The sequence below is a fragment of the Papio anubis genome, chromosome 2 (assembly GCF_008728515.1).
Source record: "Papio anubis isolate 15944 chromosome 2, Panubis1.0, whole genome shotgun sequence".
Classification (NCBI taxonomy): domain Eukaryota; kingdom Metazoa; phylum Chordata; class Mammalia; order Primates; family Cercopithecidae; genus Papio; species Papio anubis.
In genome coordinates, this window is record NC_044977.1 from 66,261,189 (window position 1) to 66,272,576 (window position 11,388).

Sequence of the window (11,388 nt, forward strand, 5' to 3'; positions counted from 1 at the left end):
TCTAAAAGTGAATGAGGACTTTCTCTGCCCTATTCTTACTAGGTTAACTCTAGGAGAAGATGACCTGGCTGATCTGTAAGGTAATTAGCAAGTGTCACATTAAAATTAGTTACACAGTCTGATGAACCATTGAGTCCCACTAACATCATCATAAGTAGTCAACTCATTTTCTCTATTTTTATGTTACCCATAAACCCCAAATGTATTGGGAATTCTCAAACTTTCTGCAACAATTTTTATTGGCTATTTTTCCCTAATCCCTATAAAACATCATTTTTAAAATAATGTAAAGTTAGGCCAATCTATTGTTTAACAAATAGAGTATTTGGGCCTATTAAGAAATGTTCAACTTTATTCAAATGATTACCTCTATTTCTTTTCTTTTAAGGCCAAAAGAACTAAGTTGTTTCAGAGGGTTAATTGGTATGGGAGAGGCAGGGAGATGGGAGACCAATCCTACCGTGGAACTTGGAAGAGAATTACTCTTAAACTTTTTTTCAAAGTATATTTTGACAATAATATCCCCAGGCTATAGAGCTAAATTGCTTTGTTCATTTATGAGGATCTGTGTCTCCTCAGTGTCTTTAACTCCCACAGGGGAACAGTAAAGCCAGAAATAGTGGTCATTATTAATCCCCATTACAGTGGGGAGTTCAAAATAAGGCCTGCTTGTCTTAGACAACAGTTTCATATATTAAGTTATTTTATATATGTATATAAAGAGAGAACGAGATTTAAATTTGTTCCATCTGCAGCCTCTTGTGCCTACACAGGGAGTGTCAGTGAGTGTAGGTGGCAGCTAACAGCACCTCCCTCTTACTCTTTAGGCCTCAAACTCTGCATGACCATCATTTCCTCCCAGAAGCCAATCCGCCTCCCCCCATCCTCCATCTCCTAACCCCACAATATTCTACCTCTCTTTCCCCTTTTCCCCCACACTTTACATTGTTTCACTTTGGCATTTGTTTAGTATGTCTGTCTCTGTAACATTTGTTTCCCTAATGAAACTGTAAGCTCCATCATGGTAAAGAACTAGCACAGTTTTGCTCACTTTTCCACAGTGCCAGGTTCTTAGAAGGGACTCAAATATTTTTTGAGTGAATAAATATATTAGTGCCTGTGGGGTGTGGCTGGAGTGGTAGAAGACTGAGACAAAGAAAACTAAACTTTTCTACTTCAAAAAGCAAGAACTGGGGAGTTAATACAAGCCAAACAGCAAGGAGACCCTGATGCCCAGGTAATGGATTTAAAAAATGGTGGATGGGCAACATGGCAGTTGGCATGGGGGTGCAATGGAAGCCATGGTGTTAGCTGAAGCCACTTATATGAAATAAATAGCTAATGTTCAATTTGTAGGTTATTCGCTAGCTATGAATGCCATAGCTGAATGGCGGGATGAATGAATGATGGGAATGAATGATGGGAAGCCAATCGTATCACAGAAGGACCAATAACATTCACTATCAACACAGTCTTGAGTGAGTAGTACCCAGTGAGAAAAAAAGAGCACAGAGGCCCAAACAGAACTGAGAGGAAACCTTAGGAATGAACTTGGGACAAATGCTCTTTCCTCACATCTCCAAATATACCAGAGAGAGGTGACCAGGGTCGATGCTAAGGCAAGTTCTGGTACAGAGGTACCACTTGTTAAAGTACAAAATCATTTTCACACTGGCTAGTAGAATCACTGATGTTGACCTTTTTCTCAGGATTTCTTGGAGTGCTTGAGCCCCTTCCTGACACACAGGTGGACTCACAGCAATCACAGAGTTAACACCTAGCATAGAAGAGGGGCTCCAGGCCAGGTATCTATCTTTATTATTACTCCAAGGGGCACCCACCAAGGGAAGACAGAGGCTAATATCTAGGTTTTACTCCAAAGCTGCCTCAGACTTCAGACCATAAAAAACAGAATACCAGTAAGTTTCTGTGGTATCTGTACAATGCTTTCACTTGTTCCACTTTTAGAAATATTACCAAATTGATCATCAATGTGATTGTGCAAGTTATCCTCCCACCTACAATGTATGAGTTTTTCTCCATATGCTCATTGTATGTCCATACAAAACAAACATGAATGTCCACCACAGCTTGAAACGTAAAGGCCCCAAACCAGAAACAACCCAAACATCCATGCACAGGTGAATGAATAAATGAGATACATGACCTATACAAGGATTATATGTTGGATTTTTAATATACTTTTATGATTATTCACATCCATCCTCGAGTATTTTAAGTTGATATCTAGAAGAAACTAAACTTTTTCTAAAGTGGTAGTACTACTTTATACTCTCACTAATTATGTATGAGAATTCAAGTAAGTCAAAATAATTACCAAATTTTGTAGTGTTAAACTTTAATTTTTATCATTCAGGTGGACATGTAGAGATATCTAATTGCAGTTTTAACTTGCATTTTTGATAATGAATAAGGGTACTGATAACTTTCCATGTTCTTCCCTTTCCTTGTTTCTGTAAGTTGCATTATTTGTCTTCTCACCATTGAGTTGTAATTCTTTATATACACTGGACAAAAATCTTTTGTCAGATGTATTTTATATATGTAGTATGTGTGTATGCACACACACACACACACACATGAAAAATAGAAAGCAAAATAAATTAGAAATTCTTAAGGGCATCCAGAGAAAAAAGGCTCTCTATTTTCAAAGGAGAAGCAATAAGTCTAATAGCTGAATTTGTAGCAGAAACTATAAAAATATATATGTTACACACACACACATATATAGTAACATATATATAATAGATATAGATAAATGAATGTGTGTACTCTGAGTTTGGGGCTTCTCTTTTCATTTTGTCAAGGTGTCCTTTAAAGAGCAGAATTTAAATGTTTGATTAAAGTTCCATTTACCATTTTGTTTTATAATTCTCAAATTTTGAGAATGATGTATTTTTTGCATGGGGACTTTAATCTCAGAAACGGTTGCAAAAAGTTTATATTGTCCTTATACTAAAGATATCAACTCCCAGATTCTGTGACGTCAGTGATATCCATGCAGGATAAATAAGGAAAACCATGGCTGGATACACTATTTTCAAACTCTTGAAAAGCAAAAGAAAATAGAAAATCTTCAAAGCATCCAGAGAAAAAAGACTTACCATTTTCAAAGGAGAAGCAATAAGTCTAAGAGCTGAACTTTTAACAGAAACTATGACATCTAGAAGAAAACAGAAGGGTAGCTTCTAAGTACTGAAGGGAAAAAATCATTCTAGAATTCTATCTCCAAGAAAAGTATCCTTCAGATATTAGTGTAAAATCAAGACAAAAGCACTGAGAATTCATTACCAGCAGGCTTCTATTTCCAGAAATTATAAATGGAAGTTCTTTGGCTAAAGAAGATAATTCCAGATGGAAGCATGAATTAGTAGTGAGGAAGGAGGAGCAACATACAGGTAAAAAATTAGAATGAAAGTCAAAGAATATTTACTGTTACAATATTAATCCTAGTAGTGTCTTGTGTAGATTACAAAGTCTGATAAAATAAGTGGCATTCATAACTCAGTGGGCAGAAGGAAGATAGAGTTAAGTTCTCTTAAATTTTTTGCTTTGTTTGAGAAGTGATAAATGTACTAATTTAAGATAAATTATCACAAATCAAGGATGCATGTTGAAATCTCAGGGTAACCACAGAAAGGATTACAAACAAATGTACAAGTCAAAGCCAATAGGAGAGAAAAAAAATAAAAATATATCAGAATAGTCCCCTTAAAAAAGAAACCCAACAGAAATTGCAGAATCAAACTGTAAATAGACCACAGAGGTCACCACAGCTAATATAATATTGTATTTCTTTCTGCCAAAGTATGTAATCACAGTTCCTAATCCATTACCCACTTCATGGCCTGCATTCATCCCAGCCTGGTAGATGAGTGTTTTTACACTGAACATGAAAAAGAGGATTCCTCTTTTCCAGCCACTCAGCTATAAACTTCATGGTCAGAGGCATCAATACTAGGATAATCTTCTGGCCAAACTTTCCTCTCAGTATCCATTTTTAAGTGTTGATCATAGATAAAACAGGAAAGAGGAAAACAGAATCAAATAAACACACTGTATTAGTTAGGTCTCTTTAGTTTATGCTGCAATAACAACCCTGAAATCTTAGTGGTTCAAAAAAATAAAGGCTTATTTCCCACTCATGTAACATGACAATGGAAGTCAACATTAGCTCTCCTTCAAGTTGTCTTCATTTCTGATCCTAGCTGAAGGAGCAGCAAAAGGGAAAGAAAGAGAGATTACCAAACAAGGCCATAACTTAAAGTTTCTGCTCCAAAATAGCACAGGTCACTTCTTCTCACCTTTCATTGCAGAAGCAACTCCCATGGCCAAGACTGATATCTAAAATGTTGTTAAATATTGTTCTCCAGCAGGGTCAAGCCATATGGGGTGCTGTATTAGTTTGTTTTCACGCTGCTATAAAGAACTACACGAGACTGGGTAATTTATAAAGGAAAGAGGTTTAAGTGATTCACATAGTTCCTCATGGCTAGAGAGGCCTCAGGAAACTTACAGTCATGGCAGAATGTGAGGGGGAGGCAAGGCACGTCTTACATGGTGGCAGGTGAGAGAGAGAGAGAGAGAGAGATGAAAAGTGCCATACTTTTTAACTATCAGATCTTGTGAGAACTCACTATCATGAGAACAGCTTGGGGGAAACTGCCCTCATGATCCAATCACTTCCCACCAGGTCCCTCCCTCAACATGTGGGGATTACAATCTGAGATGAGATTTGGGTGGGGACACAGCGCCAAACCATATCATTCCATCATTGTCCCCTCCAAAATCTCATGTCCTTCTCACATTTCAAAACACAGTCATGCCTTCCCAATAGTTCCACAAAGTCTTAACTCATTCCATCATTAACCCAAAATCGAAGTCCAAAATCTCATCTGTGACAAGGCAAGTCCCTTCTTCCTATGACCCTGGAAAATAAAGAACAAGTTAGGTACTTCCAAGATACAATGGGGGTACAGGCATTGGGTAAATGTTCCCATTCCAAATGGAAGGAATTGGCTAAAACAAAGGGGCTACAGGCCCCATGCAAGTCCAAAACCCATCAGGGCAGTCATTAAATCTTAAAGCTTGAAAATGATCTCCTTTGACACCATGTCTCACATCCAGGTCATGCTGATGCAAGAGGTGGGCTCCCAAGGCCTTGGGCAGTTCTGCCTCTGTGGCTCTGCATGGTACAACCCCCATGGCTGCTTTCATTGGTTGGCATTGATTGCCTGTGGCTTTTCCAAGCACACGACACAAGCTGCCAGTGAATCTACCATTCTGGGGTCTGGAGGATGGTGGCCCTTTTCTCATAGCTCCACTAGGCAGTGCCCTAGTGGGGATTCTGTTTGGGGTCTCCAACCCCACATTTCCCTTCTGCATTGCCCTAGTAGAAGTTCTCCATGAGGGCTCTGCCCCTGCAGCAGACTTCTGCCTGGACATCCAGGAATTTCCATACATTCTCTGAAATCTAGGCGGAGGCTCCGAAAGCTCAACTCTTGCCTTTTGCATACCCATAGGCCCAACACCACGTGAAAGCCTTGAAGGCTTGGGGCTTACATCTTCCAAAGCAATGGTTCAACCTGTACCTTGGCCCCTTTTAGCCATGGCTGGAACTAGAGCAGCTGGGGCACAGGGGGCCATATCCTGAGGCTGCACAGAGCAGCAGGGCCCACAAAACCCTTTTCCCTCCTAGGCCTCCAAGTCTGTGATAGGGAGAGCTGCCTTGAAAATCTCTGACATGTCCTGGAGACATTTTCCCTATTGTCTTGACCATTAACATTTGTCTTCTCTTTACTTATGCAAATTTCTGCAGCTGGCTTGAATTTCCCTTCAGAAAATGAGAGAAATGGGTTCTTCTTTTCTACCACGTGGTCAGGCTGCAAATTTTCCAGATGTTTATGTTCCGTTTCCCTTTTAAACAGAAGTTCCAATTTCAGACCATCTCTTTGTGAACACATATGACTATACACTTTTGGAAACAGGTCACATCTCAGATGCTTTGCTGCTTAGAAATTTCTTCCACCAGATACCCTAAATCATCTCTCTCAAGTTCAAAGTTCCACAGATCTCTAGGGATCTGTGGGGAAGAAGCAAAATGCCATCAGTCTCTTTGCTAAAGTATAGCAAGAGTGACCTTTACTCCAGCTCCCAGTAAGCTCCTCATTTCCATCCAAGACCACCTCCCCCTGGATTTCATTGTCCATGTCACGATCAGGATTTTGGTCAAAAGCATTCAACAGGTCTCTAGGAAATTCCAAACTTTTCCACATCCTCCTTTCTTCTTCTGAGCCCTCCAAAGCATTCTAACCTCTTCCTGTTATCCAAAGTTGCTTTCATATGTTCAACTATCTTATAGAAGTGCCCCACTTCTCTTGGTACCATTGTTGGTGGCCTCAGAGGAATGGGTCTGGAAGAGAGGAACAGTGACTATTTTGAACAAATACTATGATCTACCACGTATGCAATATTTCCTAGCCATTATATTTTTGTTATGTCATCATTCAACTATTATTTAGAAATTATTTCAGTTCATGTGAGATTGTGATTAAAATGCTTCTTCCCTAAGGCTGAGGCTAACATGACATTATTTCCCATTGCCTTCTTTCCTTATGGATTCTTCTGCTCATTTCTAAACTTGATGTTTCTATATAACATGTATGTATGTGTGTGTTTTCCATGTATATATATTTTCCTAAGAGATATATTTGAACTAAATGTGTTTATCAAGCAATAGTATTTTAAAGTATCCGTTTTTGGCCAGGCATGGTGGCTCACACCTATAAACCCAACACTTTGAGAGGCAGAGGTGGCAGGATCACTTGAACTCAGCAGTTTGAGACCAGTCTGGGCAGCGTAGTGAAACCTTGTCTCTAAAAAAATAATAACTTAAATAAAATATTCTTTCTTTCTTTCTTTTTTTTTTTTTTTTTTTTTTTTTGAGACAGAGTCTCACTCTGTTGCCCAGGCTGGAGTGCAGTGGTGTGATCTCAGCTCACTGCAAGCTCTGCCACCCGGGTTCACACCACTCTCCTGCCTCAGCCTCTCGAGTAGCTGGGAACACAGGTGCCTGCACCACGCCGGGCTAATTTTTTGTATTTTTAGTAGAGATGGGGTTTCACCGTGTTAACCAGAATGGTCTCAATCTCCTGATCTCGTGATCCACCCTCCTCGGCCTACCAAAGTGCTGGGATTACAGGCGTGAGCCACCACACCCGGCCAAAATATCCATTTTATGTATCAATTCTACCCATGTAAACATGAAGCAGACATATTTTCTCATTTTAACAAGAGCTATTTATCATGACTGTTATTTTTCATGACTGTGTGAAAGAAGACGAGTTCTCATCTGAAATCATATAACTTATTTTCCACATAGTTGATGAGTAGCATAGACATAAAACATGGACTATATCATAAAGAAAAAATTTTATAGCTGACATTTATTGAAAGTGTTGGACACAGATGCATCCCTTTTAGTAATCAACAATCATGAGCTTAAAATAGACTTCCAGAGTCAAGACATCAAACACCTCTGTAATTCTCTGCCCCATGTTTCCCATAAAACTGCTACCCATGGCATCAGGAGCTAGCCAAACCAGATGAGGAAGAAGGGAGAAGCTGTATAAAATCAATAATAATGGTATCTTACACATACACCATGCTTTGTAGTTCATAAAGCAGTTACATGTCTATTTATTACCTCATTTCAACTTCAACACAACTTCATTGTGAGCAAGACTCGTGGTGTTATCTTCATATTATTCAAGAATGAAACAAAACTGAAATATTAAGTGACTTGTCCAAGGCCATCCAGTTTTTTAGATATGATATTACCATCCAATAAAACTCATACGGCAGAAATGCCCTGTGCCCTGTCATTCCTTGGAGACAGCTCTAAAACGGTCAAACGCCAGGCCTTGATAGGATGCCAATTCACCAATGGACATTACCAGCTAATACTCCCCTTATCTAAAAATCTACATTATAGACAATTAAGCACTTCTATTTTCTTGACTGAGTTTTCCTTTCCCCTTAGTTCTTTTAGGATGACTGAGCATCAGGATTTGCAAACCAGAATTTTGTAGGACTAATACATATTTAATGAGAGAAGTCAAGAATAATGTTTTAGAAAGATGTTTTTTTACTTATCAGGCAGGTCAATATCAAAGAAATGTCTCTTAGTGAACAATGACCTGGTGGTTTTTCAAAAACGGAACAAGAAACTTTCATGTCACCATGAATTTAATACTGTCTCTTGTGTTTTCCTTTGCAATTTCTTTGATTGGATTATGTTCAAGGATACACGGGGCTCTTGTCTTTTGAGTGCAGTTAAGAGTTCATTTTCCAGCTTTGACATTCAGTTCAGGAGTTTCAACAGCAATTAATCAGAACTATCCATATCGGAAACGTTGTTAATCTTTACCAGACAGAAGTGGTTATGTTTGCAACTAAACTTCAATAGACTCTTTGGATGTAGGATTTATTGTTTTGCAAATGTTTTGAAAGGGAAGACATGGCTTTGAAGCAGAGTGGGAGAAACAGTTTTAAAGAGTTAGAACCAAAATCCAAGAGTCACTCAACCAGACCTGGAAGAAAACATTTGTTTCTGCTGCAGGTTATAAGAACAGTCACTTCAAGGTTGAACACCATCCAAGCATGCATTGGGGCATATGGTTATTCATCCTCCAAATTTCAGTTCTCAACCCTTCTCTGCCCTCTCCCCTGCATGAGCTCATTTCTTTCTGATTCCAATTATCACCTCAATGCCTCAGTGTAGATGACTCACAGATTCATTGGTTACCCAGCAGGTATTGAATTCCCACTTCAATAATATATGGTACCACAACAGTTTCCATTTGTTGAGTTCTCACTATTGTCAGATGCTGGGCTAACCCTCTCTGTGCACTGAGAAGGGTAAAGTATGGTGGTTGGGGTGGTGCATGGTCTGGAGGCCAACTGCCTGGGTTCTAATCGTGACACTGTCACTTGCAAATTTTCTTACTTTGGGCAAGTTATTCAGTTCTCTGGCTCTGCTTTCTCCTCTCTAAAATGAATATGAAGAGTATCTACCCATACAGTCTTGTTTGTTTTGTGCTTAGAATTAAATAAAAGATTCCACGTAAGATACCTTACTCATAGTAAATTTTCAAACATTGGTTATAATAATTGTTACTAATTATCACTCTTATTTTTTATACAATGACACAATATTCCTAGGATGTAGGCACTATTTTATCCAATTTAAAAACATGTCTGTCTTCTTAATCAGCATGATAAGGGCCTCTCTAAATTATGGCCCATGGGAATAACCCGTTGTTAGAAAAGATATCAGTCCTAGACAGCAATTTGCAAGAATATGCAAATCAGAGGACTGAGATAACCATAACAATCTCACAAAGTGCTATGAGAGCTCAAGATCCTAAATGTCTATCTGTAGCCTTGTTCCCCTAAACTGTTCAGAGTCACAGAATGTCAGAGCTGAAAGCACAGTAAACACAAAAACATAGAACTGTAATCACAATAAAATGCTCCATTTACAACAAATGGTATTCATCTCAGAGGGTCGAGGGATGTGATGACAGTCGCACTGTTAGCCACACAGGCAGAGCTGTAAACTCTGGCCTCTACTTGCTATGTGGATGTCCCACTATCAACACTTTCCAACATTTCAAAATGTAAACATATCAATAAACATGTTCGTTACCTATTTGCTACTGTTTGGAAAGTCCCATGTTTAGCAAAATGCTCTCTTTCTTACATACACCACATTGCAATTCACCAAAACTATCCACATTGGAAATATTTTTACTGTTTACCAGACAGAAGCAGCTATGCACGAAACTAAATTTTAATGGGGTTCATCATTTTGCAGATGCTTTGAAAGGTGAGGTGATATGGTTTGGCTGTGTCTCCAATCAAATCTCATCTTGAATTCCCACGTGTCATGGGAGGAACCTGGTGGGAAGTAGTTAAATTATGGAGACAGGTCTTTCCTGTGCTGATCTCATGATAGTGAATGAGTCTCACAAGATCTAATGGTTTTAAAAATGGGAGTTTCCCTGCACAAGCTCTCTTCTCTTGTCTACCGCCACGTGAGACATGCCTTTCACCTTCGCCATGATTGTGAGGCCTCCCCAGCCACGTGGAACTGTAAACCCAATAAACTTCTTTCTTTTGTAAATTGCCCAATCTTGGGTATGTCTTTATCAGCGGCATGAAAAATGTACTAATACAGGAGGCATGGCTTTGAAGCAAGGTGAGAGAAGTGCTTCTATTTGAAGTGCTCAGTTAAAACAAAACACCAAATTGTTTGTTGAACGAGTCCTGAAAGGAATCTTTTGTTACTGCTGCAAGATATGAGGAGCTCATCCCCTCATATCCTGTCCAGCAGGAAATTCTGTTGGTGGTAACATATCCAGAATCTGACTGCTTCTCATCTCTTCCAGTGCCACCACCCTGTTCCAAGCCATGAGCATCTCTTGCTTAGTGTACTGTGGGGCCTCCTACTTATACAATCTGCCTTTACTTTTACACCTTAAAGTATATACTTCACAAAGAATAGACTCCACAAACTGATACTTTTAAAACGAAGTCAGATTATGTACTTCCCGTATAGAAATCTTCCCATTAGACTCAGAAAAACTCAACTCCCTTCTGATGATCTAGGGTTCTACACTTTCTGCTCCCTATTCCTACCTTCCCTGACCTCATCTCCTACAGCCTGCCCCTCATTAATTCACTCCAGCTGCATGAATCCCCCCACCACACACCCACCACACACAAGGAATACCCCTGCATTCCTTGCTGTAATTGTTTCTCTGTTTCTCCGCCTGGAGCAATCTTCACTGAGATACCTGTGTGGCTCACTCTCTCACTTTCTTCAGGTCCTTGCTCAAGTCCTTCCTCTAAGAGACTTCGCTGGATCAGCATGTTCAATTATTGTATGTTGCCTGGAATGTGCACATGTACACACCTGATTCCCATTAACTGCAGTTATGAATTTATATAGCATCTAAAGTAAACCAGGATATGTTTTAGAGTTAAAGGGGATGCTGTTAATAGTTATGCTGGCACAACAGGAATAAACTAAGGCTGCCTTGGGCAAATTTGGACATATATCCACCCACATATAACATGCTCTGGTTTTTTTCCCTTGGCATTTATTGCTTTTTGACAAACTGTAATATTCACATATTTCTGATGTGTTTTAGTTATTGTCTGTCTCTCCCTCTTACAGCATAAGCTCCATGAGAGCAAACACATCAATCTCTTGATGTATTCTAAGTGTCCACAATAGTGCCCAACAGCCTGGCACAGAGTAGATTCTCAATAATATTTTTCAAAATAAGTGAATGAGTGATA